The 24,350-nt window shown below is 47.1% G+C and overlaps 1 long non-coding RNA gene across 1 annotated transcript; it reads right to left on the reverse strand.

The window, feature by feature from the left end:
* Nucleotides 1–7,563: 7,563 nt before the first annotated feature.
* On the reverse strand, nt 7,564–11,518 carry LOC131905858 (uncharacterized). Its single transcript, XR_009378060.1, has 4 exons — nt 11,369–11,518; nt 10,850–10,913; nt 10,285–10,393; nt 7,564–8,234 (listed from the first exon to the last, which is right to left on the reverse strand). It is a non-coding gene; the product is annotated as an uncharacterized LOC131905858 (long non-coding RNA).
* Nucleotides 11,519–24,350: the final 12,832 nt, after the last annotated feature.

Raw genomic sequence — 24,350 nt, forward strand, 5'->3', positions numbered from 1 at the left:
CTGTCTGTGTCTGTCTGTGTCTGTTTCTCTCTGTCTCTGTGTGTGTCTGTCTGTCTCTCTGTGTGTGTATGTCTGTCTGTCTGACTCTCTCTGTCTCTGTGTGTGTATGTCTGTCTGTCTCTCTCTGTCTTTGTGTGTGTGTTAGTCTGTCTGTCTGTCTGTGTCTGTTTTTCTCTGTCTCTGTGTGTATGTGTGTCTGTCTGTCTGTCTCTCTCTCTGTCTCTGTGTGTGTGTCTGTCTGTCTCTCTCTGTCTCTGTCTCTGTCTGTCTGTGTGTGTCTCTGTCTCTGTCTGTGTGTGTGTATGTGTATGTGTGTGTATCTGTCTCTCTCTGTTGTGTGTGTGTGTGTGTGTCTGTCTGTCTGTCTCTCTCTGTCTTATGTGTGTGTGTGTGTCTGTCTGTCTGTCTCTGTCTCATGTGTGTGTGTGTCTGTCTGTGTGTGTGTGTGTCTGTCTGTCTGTCTCTTTCTGTGTGTGTGTGTCTGTCTGTCTGTCTCTTTGTGTGTGTGTGTGTGTGTGTGTGTGTGTGTGTACATGCAGGTACACATGACTGTATATGTTCATTTGTGTAAGTGCTTCCATCTCTCTCCTAATTTTTCATTTTTCGAGTCGGGGCCTCTCACTGGACCTGGACCTCATCAGGCCCACCAGACTGGCTGGCCAGACAGGACCCTCCTGGGCTGAGGTTACAGACACATGCGCCATGCCTAGCTTTGTGTGTGTGTGCTGGGAATCACACTCTTCCTCCTCTTTTCCGTTCCTATGTACACTCCATGTGCTCTGGGTTCGAGTTATTTGTCAGTTGAAAATGTCTTCTCTGAAATTGTCTTTTCGAGCTCTTATATGGAATCTTTTCATTTATATATATATATATATATATATATATATATATATATATATATATATATATATATATATATTAAGGTGGTAATGTCAATAGAGTAAAATATATTCACCAGTTCTTTCACACCATGAATTTTAACGGGGATAATAGTTTTTTCAACTAACTCCTGATGCAGCTCTTCTGTTTGGAAGGTGGTTCTGTTTCCTGAAGTCTACATCCCATCCTAGCTAAACCACAAAACAGGAAAGAGAAAGGGCAAGTGTGGGGAAGCCCTTCTAGGAGAGGGATGGGAGAGAAGAGAGCCAAAAGATGGCCAGAGCCTCTAGGGGACTCAGCACTCCCCCCCCCCCGGGGGGGTGGGGGAGCCTCTGCTACCTTCCCACCAGAGCCATTACAGTACAGCACGGAATATAGAGGCCGGGCTGCTGGGGCCTGAGACACTCCTCTGCACCTGGAGCCAAAATTCTGCCACCTCCATGGGACTGATCACCCATCATATGGGGCTTGGGGTCTGTTGATATTCCTGAGTAGGAGGGTCATTTGACCCCTCACCTGAGAATCCAGGAACCCCCCCACCCTCAGTCATTTGTATGTAATCCTTCCCTAACCCCTTGTGGCCTAGAGCACTCAGGGAGCAGCTAGCCTAGGCTCAGGAAGACTGCAGCTCACGTGACTCATGATCTATCTGTTGACGTGATAAGGAGCCTTTTATGCCAGTTGAGCCCAGGTTGGCCTTTGCTGGCTTCACAGACCTTCTGCTTTCCATAGTCTCTATCCAGGCCTAATCTAGGCTGTCCAGCCCAGGTTCCTATCACTGGTCATTTTGACACTGTGTCAGCTCTACAGCAATCCTATGAATCTTTAGTGATAATCCAGCTTCTCTGGGAGAGCCTGCTGGGTCATCTGAATCTCTTTCCGACTATGTAGGAGGGAGGAGAGGCTTGGAAATCTTTCTACTCCGTCTCGACAACGTTATCCCCCTGAGATAAGCTTCAACCACTGTTGTAGACATCCCTTCCCGGGGGGAGGGGGGCCTACCCTTCTTCATAAGGTCCCAGTGACAAACCAAAGCTCAGTTCCACCCAGAATTCACCCTGGGGAACCGATGAGTTTATTGGGCTTACATAAAGAGCGTGGGTAAGAGGTTACTGACGGGAGCATGGCTGATCCCAAAGACCACACTAAAAAGTCTTCACCGAGTGTGGATAATGGCTTCCCCATAGTTACAGAGATGGACTCTCCTTCCCTGGTCTTCCTGAGACCATAGAGGCAACAGCACAAAGGCCCATCACCAAAACAGCTATCCTTCCCCAGTCCTCAGAGACAGGCGACCTTCCCTCTGCTGGCTGGGGCATTGAAGAAGGGAGAAAGCCTTAAGATGGAATTAGATTCTTGAATTTAACCTGACCAAGTCAGCCAGCCCCAGCTCGAAGAGTTAGACTTCACTGGAAAGTTTGAGCCACGCGTCCACCACACCCCCACCACACTCAGCCATCGAGATGGAGCCTTAGACTGAGGAGATGAAGGAAGAGGTACATTTATGAGCTTCACTACACATTTTGACTGTACTTCGGTGGCAATTATCTGATCCTTATGGTATATGGGGAAGGCAGATGTGCAAAACAAAAGTCAGAGCATCAGCTAAATCCATTGTAAAGTCATGGATAATATACAAAGCACCCACAGAAGTGGGAGAAATAAGCTATGTGTGTGGTGTTCTACAACAGTGTAGCAATAGTATCATCAACTTAGCACCTTAAACCAAGACATTCTCTCATCTCCTACTGCTCAAAATCTAGGTGTGGTCCACCTGGGATTTCTGCAAGGTTTCCGTCAAGGTACTGCCAGAGCTGGGTCTCCATCTGAGCAGTCAGCTGTGGAAGGATCATTTCCAGTCTGATGCGCTGTGTAAATTGAACTTGAACATTTACTTTCTTGTTGGGGATTGGAATAAGGGCCTCTGTCCTTGGCAGCTAACAGTCAGAGAGGCCACCCTCAGTTCTCTGCCACGTGGGCCTCCACAGCATGGCTGCATTTTTCACCAAAGCTGTCGAGGAAGAGAGGACATCAGCAAGACATCCGGTTAGAAGTCGGATGCCCTGCCCTCAACCAAGAAGAAGAAATGATATAAGGATGTAAACACCAGGAGATGGCATCCTGTGAGCCGTCTTAGTGTCCAACACCATACCGCCATAGCGAATCTTGAGTGTCCGCTCGATGGGATTTAGAATCGCCATGAGAACAAACTCCCGGGCATCTCTGTGAGGGAGTTTCTAGATTGGCTTAGCTCAAGTGGGAATGCTCAGCCTAGATGGGCGATACCACGACACAGGCTGGAGTTCCAGATAGAAGAGAGAGAGCAAACTGAGCAGCAACCATCGTCCGCTCTCCGCTTCCTGACTGTGGACACACGTGACCAGCCGCCTCCCGCGCCGACCTCCCGCCGGCCACCAGACTCCCCATCAAAACAGACTGAGCCGAAATAAATCCTTCCACTGTCGAGCTGCTTTTTCGGGTGTTCTGTCACAGCAACGAGAGAAGTGACTCATGCTCACACTGTGTGAGGCGGGTGGGTCCCAGACAATACCTCTCAGCACTGGGTTGGAAGATTATAGGCTCAGAAATTGCTCGGTAGCCCTACAACCTAGTTCTCTCACCCTTGCACTAGATGAGGCAAAAATAAGTGTGAGTGACAACATTGACATTCAGGAGGGAAAAGAATTCTGGTCACCACCCAGGAGAGAGAAGACAGTGTTTTATACAGAACAACCCCCCCCCCCCAAGAGAAAGAAGATAGTGTTTTACACAGAACAAAACCAAGAAAGACAATTGTCAGATCTCGTCTCAGTAGCAGTGATACTACAGACCTCTGAGCAGAACTGGAATGGCAAAAGCCACCGAGCGAGAACGTCTCACCAAGCCTCCGCAGGAATGTGCCGAGAATGTCAAGGGCACTGGGAGAACGGGAGATGATCTAACGCCCGAAACTCCCCAATACTACAGTCACACAAATGATAAGTAGGTGGCAAGAAAAAAAAATCAACTCTTGCTAATAACGGGGGAAAGAAACTATTGGAACTGAGCCCTGCAGAAACGCCTTTCATCCCAGACCCTAGAGGGCTTTAAGAGCAATAGATCTTTTTTTAAAAAAAGGGAGGGGAGGGGAAAACACAGATTTTATGCCCTTCAGCAAAAGTAGCACCTAATGCTCTCACAGATAAGGAAATGAAACCTGGGTGCTATTATTTTTTTGGAAGAACATTTCATGATTCTTTCTAAGGTTCTAGCTCCATGATTAGCTGAGCCTAGGGAAACACAGGGTATGGACACATTTCTTTCTTTATTCCAAAGGAGATAGCAGTTCTCACCCTGCTCGAGAATGTAGAATGGACGGTTAGAACCCAGCCTGAAGGAAAACCACCGTGGGCAAATTGCTGATGCACAGGGCTTTAGCAAAGAGATGTACAAGTCGTGCATCCCAGTAAGTCCAAGGCTGTACATACAAGATTTGGGGGGACAGTAAGGAATCAGCAGCACAACTGATGGACAAGGAAGGGGGTGTGAACCTCAGAAACAATGGCAGCGGTGTGCAGGAGACAGGTGTTTGGCAACAGATAAAGCAGCTAGCAATCAGCCAAGTTGATTGTTCTTCTTTTCTGTTTAATGAGATTCTGTACCAAGAAATGGTTCCAACACCACGTGGCCCAGGGAACAGTGTCGAAGTGTGATGACAGTTTGGTTTGTTTGTCATGGCAGGGGCTCAGCCGCTGGACAGGAGCAATAAGCCATCTCTAAAGTCATCCTTGGCACAAGAAGACGACATTCAGAAAATTCACAGTGTCCAGCAGGAGTCAAGCCCTTTCCTGCTGTCACATGCTACTGTTGGGGTGCCTGCACCTTCAAGGCTCTCTGCTTACTGTGTTCTCTCCAAGTCCAAGGCCAGGAGCTCCTTTCTAAATATGAGATGGGCACATGTTCCCGGCTGGCAGACTCAATATGTCTTACCTTTCTCACCTTCTTGCTGTTTTATGTAAAACAGGATTCCTTGTGGCACTGTGAATCTACTCCAACCTGGTTGTGCCCATGGGAGCCTGTGTCTCCCAGGGACATTAGCAGCCTCCTAAGAACTCGGTAGTCAGACGTTCCATCCCCTCCCACCCCTCAAGCCCATTCCGTTTCATCCCTTCTCTTTTTCTCCTCCATCAAGATGTGTCAGCATTGTCCTCAGCAGCTGAAAATGGGGACAGTATTCAGTCTTCAGTTTCCCTCAACCACGTGAGCATCATCGGGAGAGTTAGCAGTGCCGAAGCAGAAAGTGTCTGGAGCTCATTCTCCTCAGATGTGGCTGTGCTACAGCTACAGAAGGGTCCATGTGAGTCTGAGTGACAATTGCCGCCGTGTGTATAGGAAGTACCCCCAGTGGAGGAAAATGCACACTGTTTATTCACTCATTTCCACCAGCAGTGACCTCTGAGCTAGCAGGTATGCCAACCCCAAAGAAACATCCCTGAAGGTTGGACAGACAGAGGACTGGGAGAGGGGAAGCTGAGTGCAGTCGAACTGGTTCCTCCTGTATTCAGTCCTGGCCCAGGGGCTGTCTCCACGTGCTCAAGCCCTATTTGTCACCCGGGATCCACCTCCCAGGGACAGTTCTATAGTCGCCTCGCATGCCTCTGAGCACCCTCACCATGTCACTGCCTCAGTATCTAATATATATATGTATATATATATATAATATGTATATATATAAAATATGTCAGCACCATACATGCAAGTCATGTCTCTTTATTATCTTGAGTAACTCAAGTATTATGTTCTGTGCCTTGCACATAGTAGGTGCTCAATAAACCTTTTGGGAAATGAATGACCTGACATTTAATACTGTGTGTGTGTGTGTGTGTGTGTGTGTGTGTGTGTGTGTGTGTGACCCACAAAGGTTTCCTAGTGAGATCTGAGCTTGCTTTACCCAGCAGGGCTGCATTAGAGGATTGCTTGACCACGTGTGTGGTTACCAGGTGATTGGAAGGGTCTGCACTTGGCTGTGCTAGGGGGAGGTCTTTGCTCCATCCCTTGGCATTCCTATAAAAGACCCGTTAAAAGAGACAGAAGGGGCCGGTGGATAAGGATCCAGGCCCTCCCGAGGCTCTCCTGTGTTTCTATCTGTTTCTCTCCCCTCTATCCTTCTATCTAAATCTCTTATCCCTCACTCCTCAAGTGTACCCTGGGGTAAAATGTGGGAGCCGGTCTCCCAGCTGGTCTCCCACATGTGTGCACATGGATATATATATATATATATATATATATATATATATATATATATGTGTGTGTGTGTGTGTGTATGTGTGTGTGTGTGTGTGTGTGTGTGTGTACACAGGGGTGCGTGCATATGGAGGCTAGTGTTCAACATTGGGCATCTTCTGCCTTCACTCCACCTTATTTTTTTGAGACAGGGTCTCTCCCTGAACCTGGAGCCCACTGATTCAGCTAGACCAACTTATCAGCAAACCCCACAGACCCATTTGTCTGCCCCTCCCAGTTTTGGAGATAACCACCACGACCAGATTTTACATGGATACTGGGGATTCTAACTCAGATGCCCCTGCTTGCAAGTACTTTAACCACTGAACTACCTCCCTGGCCCCACTTATTATTTATTTCAAATACACTGACAGAGCAGTGTCCTTGTGCTCAGGAGAGCTACTGCGCTGCTAAATACCTTGAGGTATAGTGTGGTGTTTTTTTCTAGAGATCAGATATACCCAAAGTTCAGCCCATTTCACTTTTGAAAAAGAGGTTGGTTGGTGGCAGCTACTTCCTGAAGGAGATAAATCTGGGTCATGGTAGTTAGCACTGTGCTCTCTTGAGTGTGTGGTTGTCCTCGGAGTGGTTTCATAAGTCCTCTGGGACAGGACCCGATGTTTTGTTACCTGCATAGCCTACCTGGCAAGCATCTCTGCAAACGCCACACACGTGTATTAGGCACCGACTGTGTGCACCATCTGTCTGCCTCGAAGCCCTCCATTCCAGGGAATCCTTTTAATCAGTGAGGGCCGTTTATCCCCAGACTCAACACACGCCTTGGCCTGCTTCTTCAATTCATCCCAACCATCAGGTTTACTTTCTCTTGCCTAGAGTCAGTCCTTTTTATCAGAAAGAAATAAAGAATATCTGGGCCGGCTGGTTCACAGTTTGGAACGTAAGATTTCAATGGTTCTGCCTTTAGACACACCCTGATGGTGCCTGGCTAGCTTGGCTGTACAGAGCAACACTCTTAGACCTGAGAAGCAGCCTTCCACACCCAGCTCCTCTGCCCCATCCCCTGTAAGAATCCATTCACTGTGGTTCACTCACAGAGGGTTACTGTGGTTTTTCCAGGAAACTGCTGCCTGACCAGGGAGGCAAATTTTCCTGGGTACAGAATTGAGGAGCATTTATACAGAAATAGACATGAGTAACAGTGTATAAGCCATATTAATGGCCTAATGACGATACCTGGGCCTTCCCAACAACCACCGAGTGTTGCCAGACTAAGGTTGCTTTGTGTTGGCCTAGCATGAGCGGTAGATATAGCTCTTTTTGTCTTGGCAGTGAGGCAGGCGCGCCTGCCAGACTTACCCTAAAGGAAAGGACCAAGAGACAATAAGTCCATTCACAAGCACTAGCAATTTCTTCCAGTGGGGACTTTTCAATTTCTAAATTGATACAAACTTTAAAACCACCCTCTTTTAAGGAGAGCGTATATTTTCCAAAAGAAGTTATATTTAGCAACGTAATATTGCCAGATTATTGTTGTTGGAAAGAGGGGGGAGGGAGGGGGCGGGAGCAACTCCCTCTCCAGTGGGTAAATACACATTGTAGCTGACTGGCCTCATTCAGTCAGCTGTTTCATTTTGCAGGGCTTCAGCGCTGACCTAAAGCTTCCGCCGCGGCGAGCTTGGCCCCACCCACTTTTAATTCTGTCGCTGTCTTTGTTGAGTGGAGGTTCTAAGAGCAAACCTTACACCCCGCCACAACCCAAACCAAAAAGTCCTTGTAGGACCACCTATAAACAGCAAAACGTGCTTGTTAACACGAAGTTCACTATTCGCCTGCGTTGGCAGAGCCAAGACCGGAGAAGGTGGGGATTTCTCCCTGGAGGAGGAGGAGTTCCAGGTGAACCACTCGGCGGTGCTCAGCTACTCTCCTGAATTGGAAGAGCCCCCTGCTGGCCGGAGGAGGAACAGGCCCGAGGGCCGCATGGCAGTCATCTTGACACTTGCCACTTCCCCTGGTCCATCATGCAGACGTGCACCAGTGGTCGGGGCTTGCCGTGTGCCGGGCAGTGTTCTAGCTCCGGAGACAGTATGTTAAACGAGGGAGACGGACAAGGCCTTTGCCTTGTAGGAATTACACTGCAAAAAAAAAAAAAAAAAAAGCGGGGGGGGGGGGCATACACTGCAAAAGAAAAAAGGCGGGGACAGATAATTAAAATAGAATGTCAAGCGCAGGTGGAGCCTGTGAGGAGCGCTGAGAAACGAAGAAGAGGAGGCTAGGGGGAGAGAGGGCTGCCTGAGTCAGGAGGCTGGACCTTGGAACCGAAAGGAGGCAGAGGGCGGGCTGTGGGCGTGGTTTGTGGGCAGGGGGCGGGGCCAGCGTGAGATCCCTGAAGCAGATGGGAGAGGGATTTCGGTGCTGAGGTGGGAGTTAGAGCCTCCGGAATGCAGCAGGTTTGATTTTTCACGTGAATCCAGGGCACAGCTTGACCCAGGAAGTGACTAAATCTCTTTTACTTTGTAAAAGGCCATCCTGTGTGCCACAGGGAACAATAACTGCCGATGTGCAATCTGAGAGGCCCGTTAAGAAGCTATTGATGTGGTGTGTCATTAATTCATTAATGAATCTTACCAGAGGTTCAAAGAAGGGTAAGATAGGCCCTCTGCCCTCGGAGAGATTTCAGGCAACTTGAGGAAATAAGGTAGACTCGCCTCAAGTTAAACTTTCAAGAGAGGAACTGGAAAGCTGGCTCAATGGTTAAGATCGCATGCATCTCTTTCAGAGGGGCCTTGAGTTCAGGTCCCAGCACCCATGGGCAGTTCACAACCCCCTGCAACTCCAGCTTCAGGGGGTGCGAGTCCCTCTTCTGACCTCCAAAGGTGCCTGTACTCATATGCGCAGACCCCTCATACACATACACATAAATATAAAAATATATCTTTTAAAAGTGTTTAGATTGATTTCATTTATGTGTATGACTATTTTGCCTGCATATATGTATGTGCACCACATGGATGCTTGGTGCTGTCAGAAGTCAGAGGAGGGTGTAGGATCCCCTGGAACAGGAGTTACAAGGTGGTTTGGATGGTTGTGAGCCACCATATGGGTGATGAGAATTGAACCTGTGTCCTCTAGAAAAGCAACAAGTGCTCTAAGCCACTGAGCCACCTCTGCAGCCCCTAAGAGTAAATCTTTAAAAAAAAAAGTTTTTCCGAGTAGATGGATGCTTCAAAACGCCAGGTGGAGACACACAGAGAGAGAGGATTTGCAGATAGACTGAGAAGCCCATGAGTGCTCTCTCCAAAGGCCCATGACGATTAGAAGAACCAGGAGAGAAATGGCTGGAAGAAGAGCGAGCATGTGTGGCCCAGGGGTAGAGTACTTGCCTAGCATGTGGCAGGCCCTGGGTTTGATCCCCCATACCTAAGAGGGGAAAAGAAAGAAAGAGAGTCAAAAACAGAAGAGTCGCTGTGTTGGGAAGATGGAGAAGTCACTGCTTTGCCAAGTCAGGGGTGGAGTCTGAGGACTGATCACAAACACAGCTTATCCCCAGGGCCTCTGCTAAGTGTCTGTCCTGATACTGTGTTGTGCCCCCCAGATCTCCCTTTTAGGACTCTGGTTTTGTTGCCACCCCACAGGGGAGGTTGTAGGTTGTCAGTCCCCTACTGCCTGCCTAGGGAAAGCCACCTTGCCCTAGGCCACGCCTCCTTCCCTGGGGGAGCCCACAGCAATGGCTGGCTGGCTTGCTAATAAAGACCTACTACTTTGCTCCAAATAAGGCCAACTCAGAAGGGCCATCCAGCTCCAGTGATCACCCTAGTGACAGTGTGATGCAATATAGCTAACCCTCATACTGCACATCCTGTTCCTTTCTTTTCCCTCCTTCACACACTAATGCTAATAGGAAGAAAAGGACCCTGGGAAACTGCCCTGGTAAAGCCCAAGCCAGAGTCTCCTTCCCCAGGAAACCAGTAGCTGCAGGGCATTTACATAAAAGTCAATGAAAACAAAAATGATAATATCACAAAGGTTCAATATAAAAGCTGCATATAGCAGATAAATAAAAATAGCCTTATAAATGGAAATTCTGAAATTTCAAAGAGTCAGACGGGAGGACAGTCAGTGGGGATGGATTTTTCCATAGGACGTGAACCTATCAGACTCGCAAGGCTGAGACGGGCCATTTACCTTTGTAGAGAGTGTGGTGCTGGGTTTCATAACCCGATTGATGGCTGCTGTCACCCATATAACCTCACAATCTCTTTTAATCTCCACACTTCTGTCACTTTGCTGCCACCTGGAGAAAGGATTAATTTCATTTGTCTCCCAAGGAGATGAATGCATCCAATCAGACCCCAGCACACAAAGGGACACGTTTCTCTCATCAGTTCAGACTAGCTTCAGCGGCCAGGCCAGGTCCTCCCTCGGCCTTCATCTCAGAGGTGAACAGCCATCCCCTGGCCCCACCTGCACATCCTCCCAACTGAGGGGTGTGAGCAGAGGGCTAAAGTAGCTCCCACTCGCAAGAAGAAAAAAGAAACTGAAGATCCTGAGACACTGTGGAGAAAATGCTCACAAGGTTCCCTAGTCCACTGCACTGCGATCTTCCTAGGGTGGGAAGACTTCTCCACAAGCGTGGAGCATCGGCTCATGAGCAACCAGGGAGGGGATGTGCCCTTCTTGGTAAAGGGATTGATTTTGCACCATTACTGATTCTGCCCTAGGTCTCAGACACCCCAGAAGCACTTCGTACCTGTTCAAGCACTACTGCCCCAGGAACACAGCAAAGCTCGATGGCTGAGCGCATGGTTGGAAAGCTGGTGCAAGGTGGATCACCAATGAGAAAATATAGATTAGGATGATTGCTACTTCCTGTTTGGCCCTATATAAGTTTTTTATTACTATTACTTTTTTAAGTTAGCATGCAAATGAATGGGTTTTATTATAGTGTTTCATCATTATTTGTTACATTTATTTGTGTGTGTGTGTGTGTGTGTGTGTGTGTGTGTGTGTGTGTGTGACATACATGTATGCATGTGTGGTCAAAGGACAACTTGTAAGAGTCAGTGTCTTCTTTCACCGCGTGGGGCCCAGATCTCAAACTCAGGTTGTCAGGCTTATGGGAAGTGTCTCCATCCACTGAGCCACCTGACCAGCCTCCCTTATGGTATTTCCAAACATATAAATCATTACACTTTGTCCTAATCCCTACCCTACCCCCAGTACCCTCCCCTGGGCTCTGTGTAAATTGACTAAATTGGACTCTCCCTACCGTCAGCGATGTCTGTCTCCATGGCTCCCTCAGTGGTCCGGTTGTCATGGTGACTGTGGAACAAACACTCTCAGATCCAGGTTAACTTAGAACAAAACTTTACTGATGGAGTTGCAAGTGCCTGCGGGCTCCTGACAGGGCATAGTCACTGATCGGAATGCCTCCAAAGAATGACCAGCACACAGGACGGGAGCCACGGGAGAACAGAGTCACAGCTTCTAACAATGAGAAGAAAGACACCCAAAGGGCAGGATGGTAGGGGAGATGATCAACGAACGTTGAAATGAAACCATTCATTTGAAAGTGTCAAGAGTTTGCTGGAGGACTCCATGAACTCCTCCATCTCAATCTGAGTAGGGAAAAATGAGTTAGCTCTTCCCACGTTCTGTTCCTGTCTGATGCTCTCAGTGGCTGGAGAAACAGCTTGGTGGTTAAGAGTATGTATTGCTCATGCAGAGGACCTGAGTTCAGTTCCCGGCACCCACTTCAGATGGCTCATAGCCAGGCTAATTTGGAACATGCAGCCCCACCTGGCCTCAAACTGGCAGCAAGCCTCTTGCCTCAGCCTCCCATGAGCCACCACACCCAGTTGTTGTTTTAATGGTTTTGAGATGGGGTCTTGGTACATTCTTACTGACCTCAAATTCACCACCCTCCTACCTCAGTCTCCCAAATGTTGAGCTTACAGGTGTATGTCACCGTGCCCAGCCTAGGAACTTTGGCTGTTACCAGTGGGATCAGCCAAAATACAGGCTAGAAATTGATTAGGATCAAGTTAACCACGTGTCATTAGGAGGCACTGCTGTGCTACCATTATCTCAAACACCTGAGGTAACTGACTAGTCTAGTCAAGAAAGATGTTCTAACGTGTACAGGTCTAGAACAAAGGATCTAGAACCCACATTGCCTGATACACAGAAACACAGTTAAGTCTCAACTGACCCGAAGTCCAATTTTAGGTTCAAATTTCTATAACACCCCAGCTTGGAAGTATAGACCATGGACACAGGGCTGTAAAACCTCAGGCCATGCATGCGGAGGGCTGAGCTTCATGGTTTGACAGCTCCTGTGCCCTCACCAGAGCTTAAGGATTATGGTGGCAAGCTGCTTGAGTTCACCTGTGGAGACCAGGAGAGGTTGTAGGAGGCCTCAGAACTGGGGTTACAGATGGTTGTGAGCTGCCACATGGGTGATGGAAATTGAACCGGTAACAGGCAGTCACTGCTCTTTACCACTGAACTGTCTCTCTGTCCCGGGAATAATATTTTTGGTATAATGGGACAGAAAGCAGACTACAGAATAAATTGCTAACCTGTTTTGCTCACTTGCTAAATACCAAGGGCTAAGAACAGTACCTAGGACATGGTAAACACTCAAAAGTATTTGTCAAGCTGTGGTTGAACCAAAATGAAATAGACAGCACCCCCTTCATAGGGACCATAAGAACTTCATAGCACAATTAAGATGCCACCCTGCGGGTGTGAACTCAAATTGCTGAGGCTTCCTGACTCCTGTTTTACAGTGAACTTGCTTTGTGAGGTCACATGATGGCTTTGTAACAGTCCAACAGCTTGTAACTACAGCCACCTAGGACACAGGAGTCTTTGCAGCAGGCTTCGCAAGCAGATGTGTAGCCAGTAGTAAGTTCTTTAGCCCAGTGAACCCAGTAACAAGAGTTCCTTTGCCAATCAATTGTCCACAAACTTATTTGCACATTCAGGTAGAATTGCCTTGTGGTTAAGAGGTACGGGCTGTCGGTCAGACTTGGGGATGCTTACCTCAAATGGAGAACATGGATAATACAATGTCCTATATCTTCCAGATCCACCAAGACAGAAGAAACCATGCAAGGGAATTTCAAAGGGGGGGGATTCAGTACAGAAGTGGGGGGGGAGGGCCAAAAGGGCTTGTGAAACCATGTGGCGTCTTAGTTACTTTTCTGTTGTGATGGGACACCAGGACCACGGAAACTTACAGAAAGGATTTGAGCTTACAGTTCCATAGGATGTGTCATTATGACAGGAAGTGACAGCAGCAGGTGGCAGGCATGGTGAGAGAGAGCACACTGATAATGGAGAGTAGCCTTGAAACTTCCAAGTCCACCCTCAGTGACATGCTTCCTCTAGCAAGGCCACACCACCTAAACCTACCCAAACAGCACCACTAATTCAAATGCTGGGGACTATGGGGGCCACGTCTCACTCAAACCATCACACAGGGTGATTAGCGACTTCAGGAAGCCACCCCGGGGCTGGAGACACAAGCACAGCAGGCAGTGAGTGACACAGGACCACAGAAGCAGCGCTGGGAACCGTGGCCCCCAGGAAGGAGACTCAGCAGCATCTACAGCTACTGCTGCACCAGGACACGGAAGGGGTCCATAGAATCTCCTCTTCCTCCTCTAGCCCCAGGACAGCTGGAAAGAGCCAGAGAAGGAACCTGTGAGTGAAACGACCAGTGCTCTATGGCGCTGCCCTGCAACTTAAATCGGTTATCCACAGAAGTGCTTAGCACTGTGCCTGGCTAGTAATCACACCTGACCAAAGCTACCATTGTTCTTACATATAACAGGCCCTGGGCAAGGCATGGGTAATAAAAACGTAGACTCTGATCCAAACAGCAGACAGTATAGAGGCTGCAGCTTTCCAGGGCTTCTGGAGAGAATCCTCTAACAAGCTTGATCCTACCACGTGTGCAACGAGTCTTTCTCTGTCCCGACAGCCAGCTCCCAAACAACAACAGGGAGACATATTATTAATTATGAAAGTTTGGCCTTAGCTTACGCTTGTTTTTAACTAGCTCTGATAGCTTAAATGAACCCATTTCTATTCATCTACATTCTGTCACATGGTATACCTACCTCTCTTCCATTTCACACCTCCTGTTTCTTCTTCATCTATGAGCCTAGATTCTGCCTCTTCCTTTCTCTTCCCAGAAGTCCTGCCTATACCTCCTGCCTAGCTACTGGCCATTCAGCTTTTTAATACACCAATCACAGCAAATACATCTTCACACAGTGCACAGATATCCCACAGCACACGTGAAATGTGAAAGTGTGACTGCCATTCCATCAGTCATCCATAATTACAGAGAAGAGTGAGCTAATATTGGCTTATAACTGTTCTATTCTCCTAGAATAAAAGGGTCATTAAATGTCAGGTATGGTGGTGCATGCCTTTAATCACCACACTTCAGAAGCCAAGGCAGGCAGTAATCTGGGAGCTCAAAGGATCCAGACCAGCCAGAGCTACATAGTGAGACCCTATCTCAAAAAAAACAAAAGGGTCATTAAAATCTTTTTTTTTTTTTTTATATGAGATACAACCATCTTACCTCTTGGGGTTGTAGAGTTGACTCAGTGGTTAAACGTGTATACTATTCTTTCAGAAGTTCTGAGTTCAGTTCCTGGCACCCATATTGAGTGACTCACAACTGCCTGTAACTCAGCTCCAGAGGGATTTGACACTTCTGGCCCCCATGGGCACCAGAATTCATGTGCACACACACACAGGTGTACACGAATACACACAGACAGACAGACAGACAGACACACACACACACACACACACACACACAATGATACTTCTTAAGGGCTAACTTACTGAGTATCATTTGTACAGCTGACTACTTGTCTGGAATCAAAAGTTCTTGATATTTTTCTTCCTACAAAAGGTAATTGCTATCACCGGGCAATCATTTGAAGAAAGGACTTCTCTAGATGGACATGGTAGTGCCTGCCTATAATCCCAGCACTCAAAAAGACTGAAGCAAAAAATATCCTAAGTATAAGGCCAGCTCTGGCTTCAGAGAGGGGTAGAACATGAGTTCATGGACGTGCCAATTAGAACCCACAAAATCTTGTCTCCACGTTCCTCTTTATCACTGGCTTTGGAGTCACAGTGTATTTGTGCTAAAACTCAAAAAACACAATAACATACTCAACTGAGACCCAACATCTACTCCAAAAACACCAAGGCCAAGTCCTCCTAATACTCATGGTCAATAGAAAGATGGAGTAGAAACTGAGATATTGACTTCACTGTGGCCACAGCCCCAGACACCCTGAAAGCGTCTCATACTTCTCGTCTTCATGCTGTCTCTATCTACTCAGGACAGGTAGAAAATCATCCAGGGGAGATTTATACTCTGTGCCTTTGAAGGTCCACCAGCCTCCTCCATAGCTGGCATCCTGGAGCGCTTTAATTAGGGCGAAGACACCAGAGGTATGATCTCTACCTGCTTTGGGGTGATTAAATGAAGTAGCTGAGAGCTTTAATCTCATCCTTAAAGAATGTGAATGAAAATAATATTTTATACAGAGAAATAAAAGGGAGAGGTGGTATGAGTTTCCACAAATTATCGGTAAAATTGAGCCGGATGAGTGGCCTCTTTCCCATACAAAGTGAACTAGCTTGACACCTCAATGAGTCAGAAGCCACCGTAGCTCTAAGACATTGGAAAGACTTTGTCACCTTAATGCTGGGCAAAAGCCTTTCCGAAAGCGGAGTTCCTGGACACAGCAAATGTCATTCCGATATTGTTTCCTAGTTCTGTCTTTTTGGGCCTCGGTATAAATGATGTCACACTTCCCATTAGTTAGGCATGAGGCATTGCCAGCCCATAATTACAGATCCCTTCCCTCAGCATTCTGTGACACCGGGCTGCCAGCGAGTTTCATCTCCAAATTGTAATGGCGCCGTTCGCTTTATTTGGTCTTAGGTGATAGAGGATGGATGCCTTTCTGGAAAAGCATGTGCATTTAAGATGGCAGTACAGGGATGATTTATATGGGGAATAACTCCTCAAGCTGTCAAAGACCTGGCAGAATCTCTCTGGGAGACTAATCGCAGCCGGTTCCTTTCATAGCTCTGAGATGAACTATCTGCATCCGCCAGCCACCAGAAGATGCAATCTATGCTCGGTAAGAGAGGAAGGCAGCTCTTCAGCCTCCATGTTAGTCCTGGGGATGCAAAGTTGTTCCTGAGCCGGTGGCTGAGATTTGAATGTCTCCTTGGCTAATGGTCACTATTTTTCACGAAATCACACTCTCCTTCCCAGCCATTTGTAAGACATATAAGAATTACTTTTATACTGCAGCCATGGCGATGTGGTGCTGTACATGCCAGGTCTGTGGTATTCTTGTGTTTTCAGAAAGGGTCTAGAGTAGGCTGCCACATCACCTGAGAAGGGCAAACTCCCCAAACCTCAGAAGCACTTGCCTGGAATTCAAAACTTCCCTGTTCATGGGAACACTCCCAACTCTCCTCATCCTGGCTTCCCAGCATGCTCTCCCAGACCACCCTTCAGTGGATCCTCCCCTGACCTAGCAGCACCAACGCCAGGGTAAGGGGTAGAAAGCACAGGCCCGGAGCCAATTCAATCCGATTATTTACATTAGGAGTTTCCAGTGGTAGGGAGGGGGCATGCCCCCCCCCCCACCGTAGTCATTTTGCATTGTTAAAACTGGGTTTGGGAAGTGTTACTGGCATTCAATGGGTAGTGGCCTGGCATGCTGCTAATCATCCTACTGTGCAGAGAACAACCCGTAGCAAAGAGTTGTATGAGCCAAAAAAGTCAACAGTACCTGGCTGAGAAGGCCTAATCCAGATCTGTATCAAATTGTGCAAATAAGGGGAGGGTTCAGACCAGCGGTTCCCATTGGCACACACTCCCAAGGGGAGCCACACCCCAGTCGAGAGCTCTGTTCAGGCCCTGCATCTGCCTGATTCAGCAGATCACACTTTAATAATGTGATTCAATTTTTCCTCATTTTTAATGTTATTTGGGCCCTTTAATATAATTTGGAAAGCTATTATAGCTGTTACAGCTGCTGGTTCTGCCCTCAATACTGATTTCACTTATGACCTCAGCCAGAATAAGATTTAAAGTTTGAGATGATGTAAGTGAATAGGGATTATTAGATTTATCCATATGGCAATTTAAATAAGAAACTGCCTGGCTTAGAATAAGTGGTAAATGAAAAATGCTAGTGATTTATAGACCTGTCCGTTTTAAAGATTTATATGATGTGTGGGATGATTAAGTAAGAGACAGGCCTGATTATATGAAATATGTAATTTTTGTAAATGCAATATTGGAAGTAAGCAGCTAGACACTGCTGCACGGTGGCGCTCAGCTAAGCAATTTTGATTACGTGATTATTGTAAACCAGGCACAGATTCGTGTGCAAATCACACACCAGGTCCTCGCTCTAATCCTTTTTGGCTGGATGGCAGCGTGCACATAGGAAAGACATCTAACTTCAGCCTTGAAATTAGTCACATCGGTACCCCAAAAGGCAGAGCCGCCTGTGCCTTTCAGTCCTAAGTCACTGACCACGGGCCTGAGCGAGCCTCTGTTTTACTCAGTTCTTGGCACCCGAACTTATGAAATGGAGATGACACGGGTGTCATATTTTATCAACACACTTCGGGGGATGGCAAGGACTGTGCTACAACCACAAAAATAAATGCAGAATTTCTGCCATCTCTGCTCCCCAGGGTGAGAACACACGAAGCCTGAGCTTACAGAGGTCTCCAGGGTGACCCATCCATCGCTCAGGTTGCATACCCCACTTTCCCAAGGCCCCCAATTCCATGAGGAGAGTTGGGGCGGTGCCTCCTTAAGATGATGTACACAGCACCGAAGTCGTCAGGGTTCATTTCCCAGAAAAGAGCGACCAGTCAGCATCTTATCTTCAGGAGACCAGAATGTGTGGGAAATGTTTCTGACTGTTTTAGCTACTTCTTAAAAAAAACAAACATCATATTTGCTAAGATTCTGTCACTAGCTTTTATATAACAAGATACCAGGCCTGCCACTCAGCTTGTTTGTGATAAGTCTCAGCTTCAATATGAAGCTATTAAAAAAAAAAAAAAAAAGTTCTGCTTTTTTTTTGTTGTTATTTTGACAGCTGTTTAGTGGGTGTGGGTGTGGGGTCACCTTCAAAGGACAGAGCAGTCCAGGTTGAATTTGTATTTCTTCCACAAACTGAATGTAGGCCTCTGTGGAGGGGTTTGGCATTCTCCTGCCAGGGTTGGTAGGAGGCGCTGAAGGACCCTTGAGAAGAAAGCCAGGATACACAGATGGCCACACAAATGCAAACTAAGGAAGGTTCAGAAGGCAAAATGCATGATGAGGTGGAAACGAAAAGGCCTGCATCTGGAACCATGGCCCGAGCCCTGTTGGGCCCTCGGGCTTCGGAGACAACAAGCTAAAGTCCTGGAGTGGGAGTGGACAATGGTCTAAACCGTAAACCTGTTTACACAGTGGATGACGTGCTGCAGGTGAGCTTATCCAAGTAGAAAACTCAGCGGAAGAGTTTTCTCACCCAAGGTCTCTCAGAAGATGAAACTGGCCGAGAGAGACCCGTAATCCACCTGGACATGTGGCAGAGCTTTCCCTGAGTCCACCAGGAGGGTAGCAGGAACAAGGGCACACACAGAACTCCCTGGAAGGAGTTGACATAGTATTCTGAAGTTCTAGAAACTTCCAAGGCCAGCAGAGAGCAGGAGCTTATTTTGAGACAAGGGTCACTAACCCAGGCTGACCTGCAGCTGTGGCGATCCTCTGGCCTCAATTTCCCAAGCACTGGGATTACAGACATGCGCCACAGCGTCCAGAAATTTTTGTTTTTTTAAATACAAAAATATATGGGATCTTTTAGCACAGTATTTCTTTTTAATAACCTCAAAATCTTATATTTAGTTTCTCTAAGATCGAGAAATAACAACAACTGTCAGATCACAGCAATCTGCACTCAGATATATTTTTAGCTGAAGACACTACCTCGGAGCAAAAGTATAGGTTAAGAGGCAGAAAACCAAATTAAACAACAAGATGCATTTTTGTGTGCTTGAACTTTATCCCCATTCCTACCTCCCCAAATACCTACTTATCCAGCAAAATGGTTTTTTAAGATTTATTTTCTAACTGTTGCATTACCGGGCACCCTAACAGTCTCCTGATCGGCTTTATGAACTGATTAATAAGGCAATCATGGTTGGGAAAGCTTTTATATGCCAGCTGATATTGATGTCATCTATAAAAAGATGGCCAACTGAGCACTTGATAGCCAGTAAGGCGCGTTCGAAAATGACTGTCTCGGAAAGATAATGCAGTGATCATGACCTCAAGTGCTTTAAGCCAAGTAACAACTGTCAAGTCCTGAGAGCAGCATGTGACCTCAGAGGCAGGTGACAGAAAGCAGTCGGAGATAGCCGTTTCCTCTAATTCTGTTAAGGATAGTGGAGTGTGGTGGGAGGACTCACCCACCCCCTGTGGAACCTGCCCATCATCCCGGACCCAGAAACACACCACCGGTTTCCGACGGCCTGGGCATCGCTGGGCAGTGAAGGCCCAGTAGGTTTTGACAGGATTTCCTTCTGGTATTGCTGTGCTATGTTTTCATCAGGTTTAGCGTATCTCGTGAAAGACTTTAAACATTAGATATTAAAGTAGGGGTCACGGCACAGTGAACTCCACCCACCCACCACAGAGCTCCACCCACCCATCACACAGCTCCACCCACCCACCACAGAGCTCCACCCACCCACCACAGAGCTCCACCCACCCACCACAGAGCTCCACCCACCCACCACAGAGCTCCACCCACCCACCACAGAGCTCCACCCACCCACCACAGAGCTCCACCCACCCACCACAGAGCTCCACCCACCCACCACAGAGCTCCACCCACCCACCACAGAGCTCCACCCACCCACCACAGAGCTCCACCCACCCACCACAGAGCTCCACCCACCCACCACAGAGCTCCACCCACCCACCACAGAGCTCCACCCACCCACCACAGAGCTCCGAGGATTGCCACGAGTACTGCAGCCTCACTTCATCAGGCCTCAGACATCAGATCACCTCAGACGCAGAAGTTAAAGAAATATTTAAGTGCTTATCTCTACGACACTTAAGCACACTTTTTTTTTTTTTTTTTTAATGCTTTTGAAAGTACCAACTCGGAATAATTATCATCTCTATAAAATTCTTTAGTTTCTCCAAATGTGTAGTCATCGGTCACTTCTGCCAATCAGCTCCTAAGTGTTCTTCACGAATAAGGTTCAAATGAGGTCCACATGCTGCTGCCTTTGGTTGCCACATCTCTTGGGCCTATTTTTAGCCTCCGGGTTCCTCTGTGGCATGCTTTTCCAGGCGGTTCACATGTTGACGCCGTGGAGGCATTTAGCCCGTGGTTTCCCACATTCTGGGTTTTGTCTTCTATACTATTCGTGTCTGAGAAGCTGAAGTAGGAGATCCGAAGATTCAGGTTTGCTGCTCCACAAAAGTACTGTACACACCACACGTTTCAGGCAGACGGGCCATGTGTGTTTCTGGCAGACGGGCCATGGTGTCTGCTTGCCTCTTCTTTTTGTTTTGTTTGTTTTATTTTTCGAGACAGACTCTCACTCTATAGCCCAGGCGGACCTTGAATTTATGTGATCCTCCTGCCTCAGCTTTTCCAGTCTTGAGATTATAGATATAAGCCACCCTCCGTGGTTGCCTGTTTCTTCTAACGATGTCAGTGGCCATTGAGCAGCCATAAGTTTTGTTAGTATAGACTGGTTAGAGAAACCTATAGAACAATTTTTTTTTAATTTTATGTGTATGGATGAGTATACCACATGCATGCTTGGTATCTGTGAAGGCCAAAAGAAGGTATAGAATTCCCTGGAACTGGAGTTACTTATAGTGATGAGCCTTGTGAGTGCCGGGAATCGAACCAGGATCTTCTGCAAAAGCAGCCAGTGTTCTTAACTGCTGAGCCATCTCTCCAGCTCCAATAAAAACTAGTCATAAGATTCTGTTAAAATAATGAAAATATTTTCCTCTGTGTTTTCTAGCATACAGGGCCTATCTCAAGGAAAGGAAAAAATGTGGGGCCGGCAAGATGATTCAGCAGGTATGGGACCTTGCCTTCAAGTCTGACAGCCTGAGTTGGGTCCTTACAACCTCCCTAAAGTTGTCCTCTGAGCTCAGCTCATGCACCATGGTTGAGTGTTGTGTTTGTAACACACACACACACACACACACACACACACACACACACACACAAATAAATAAATAAATGTAGTAAAGAAAAAAATTAAGAAGAATATAATTGCCTTGAATGTCATGGAGGCTGCACTGGAAAAATCCTTTGACTCAAGTAACACGAGTAGTTAAAGGGGTAGAGATGAAATCATAGTTTTGTTTCCTTTTTAAGGTTGATTCTTTTGTGTCTGTGTATGTGTTCATGTGTGTACAGAGACTGGTGTTTGTGTGTGCATGCATGTGAAGGACAGAGGCTAATGTTAGATATTTACTTCAATCACTATCTACATTACATTATTGTTTGAGACAACATCCGTCAGTTAACCTGGACCTCACCAATTTGGTTAGGCTATTAACTCTACCCCAAACCTAGCCCTGAGGTTACAGACTCACACTGCCATGTCTGACTTTTACATGCGCACTGGGATCCAAACACACATTCTCATGCTCATACATACTCTCCCTGCTACCTCGACCATCTCCCCAGCCTCCTGAAATAGTTGAGTCCTAAAACACAAAATATGCATCCATACAAAACTAATCATAAGACCAAAGACTCTTAACTAACTAGCAAACACGGCTCTTGACTGGACACACCCTCTTACAGAAGAGGCGAGCTGGGTGACAGAGGCCACCGAGCCATCTTGTGTGGGCATGGTCAGACACAGAGGGGCCCAGGCGGCCTTCCCTGACTAGACCTGAAATCGCGCCACAAACGTGACCAGATGTTCTGTTCAAAGGCTGCTCTGTGGCTTACACAAATCAACTTAGAGTGTGTGACACCCCCACCTCAGTGTACAAAGGTTGCCAAAATTAGAGTCAATTCATTAATCTCCCGTGCCAGGGAGAGGTGGCCATCGATCACTCCAGGTTGTACTGACAGCGAGACAATAACGTGACGTCCCCGCCACACATCAGACAGCATTTCTTCCAGTTCACTTGCCGTCAGGGCCTCTCTAAAGTGCCTTCTCACTAAAATACGTCTTCTGCCCTTGAGACTTCCGAGTGACTTGCTCAAGAGAAACATTCTATTTCCTTACTATAAAGAAACGTATGAAAAGTTCATTACAAGTGCTATCTCTTAATAAATTGAATATTAAAAAGAATTTGCCTCCTCTCTACCAGGGGAAGGAGGGGGAGGATGATGAGAGGAAGAGCGAGGGGAAGGAAGGAAAAGGAGAGAAGGGAAAGGAAGAACTGGCTTTAACTTCTGGTATTTAGGATGCTAATTTTTATTACGATATTTAGGAAACTTAATTGCCACAAAACCCAAATTGATGGAAACAGAAACTAAGTACCCATCTGGAACACGGTGGAGGGGTCTTGTTTTGTTGAGATTCTATTTTTATTATTATTATTATTATTAATTTTTACCTGTATGAGTGTTTGCCTGACCTTTTGTCTGTGCACAACGTGCCAGAGCCAGGTGAGGGCTAGTGACCTCCTGGGACTAGAGTTATAGACCCTTACGAACCACCACGTGGGTACTGGGAATCCAAGCGGAGTCCTCTAGAACAGTCAGTGCTCTTAACTGCCCGCTGAGCCATCCCTCCATCCCTGAACATGGTGTTTTATCACCGTAAGTGTTCTTAAAACGAAATGACTAGCTGGGCGTAGTGGTGCATGTCTGTAATCCCAGCATTCGGGAGGTGGAGGCAGGGGGATCAGGAGTTTAAGGCCAACCTCAGCTGCCTGGGGAGTTTTAAAGTACTTTATCCTATAGAAGACCCTGTTTCAAATAAATAAATATTTTAAAAGAAATAAAAAAGACTAAGCAAGTTTCTTTTAAAAAAAAAAAATCGTATCTTCCTTGTCTTGTGACTCACTGCAGATTGTGGACCTTTGTTTAGGATTCTGGTTAGCGCCCGGGGGCACTAAAATTGGAACGGAGGCGTTAACCAGCATGGCCACAGGAATGGGTGTTCCCGTTAGGACCTGCATAAGTTGTCTTCGGAAACACCCATACCGAATGCTTTTCAAAGCAATGTAAAGTTAGTTGATATTTGACAAGGGAAAAAAAAGAATCCTTAAAAAAATAATAATAAGGCAGGGCGTTTAAGAAACATGGGAACAAAATCTACAAGCTGACTATGCTGTGAAATAAAATCTGAAGAATAAACTCCAGGGTATTATACTAGACCCACTTCTAGGTGTTCCCATGGAGAAGACAGTCCCTAGCAAGGAGCCTCAGTCTTGGTGTACACCACACCCCACCGCACCATAATTCGGTGCTGAGCATTTCTGTAGCAATTCCCTCAGCCGGTCCCTGCAGCCAGTTCTGCGTCACCAGGCTCTCCCGTCCCAGCCCACACATTAGTTCACGCTAGGAGACTTTGAACACACGTTTCAGTAAGATTACATTTCTCAGCTGTGAGCCCAAGAAACCTACTCCCGGAGCAAAGGTCTCGGGAACAAAACAGCGCTGCGGAAAACAAAGCGCAGATCGCCGAAGCCACGCTCAGATCCCCGCGCAAACAAAGAAGCCAGCGAGGGCTTGCTCGCCGCGGCGGCCCGCGCATGCGCGGCTCAGCGGGCGCAGGTGCGCGGGGTCTTGGAGTTGGGGCGCCAGGGGCAGGGTGGGGTGAGCTCTGCTCCGCCCCAGTTGTACAGTCAGGGACACGTGGCAGACTGTCACGTAGCCTCCGTTTTCTCATCTGCCAGATGAAGTAAATGCCACCGTGCCCACGTTAGTGTCAGGGCTAAAGAGATAGCGTGCGGTTTCTGAATATGCGATAGACGCTCAAGGAATTTTTTGCTATTATCTGATTGATACCATCATAGCACTAAGTGACATTACCATAGCAACATCAAGGTCCTTAGACAGATTATGTAGACAATTTAATTAAACACGAATGTAAATAACACTTATTCCTCTTTTAGATACTTGAAGAAGTATGTCTGTGTGGACGTGGACACAGCAGTGAGCTTCTTGCGCTTG

Source organism: Peromyscus eremicus, chromosome 3 (genome assembly GCF_949786415.1).
Source record: "Peromyscus eremicus chromosome 3, PerEre_H2_v1, whole genome shotgun sequence".
NCBI classification, from domain to species: Eukaryota; Metazoa; Chordata; class Mammalia; order Rodentia; family Cricetidae; genus Peromyscus; species Peromyscus eremicus.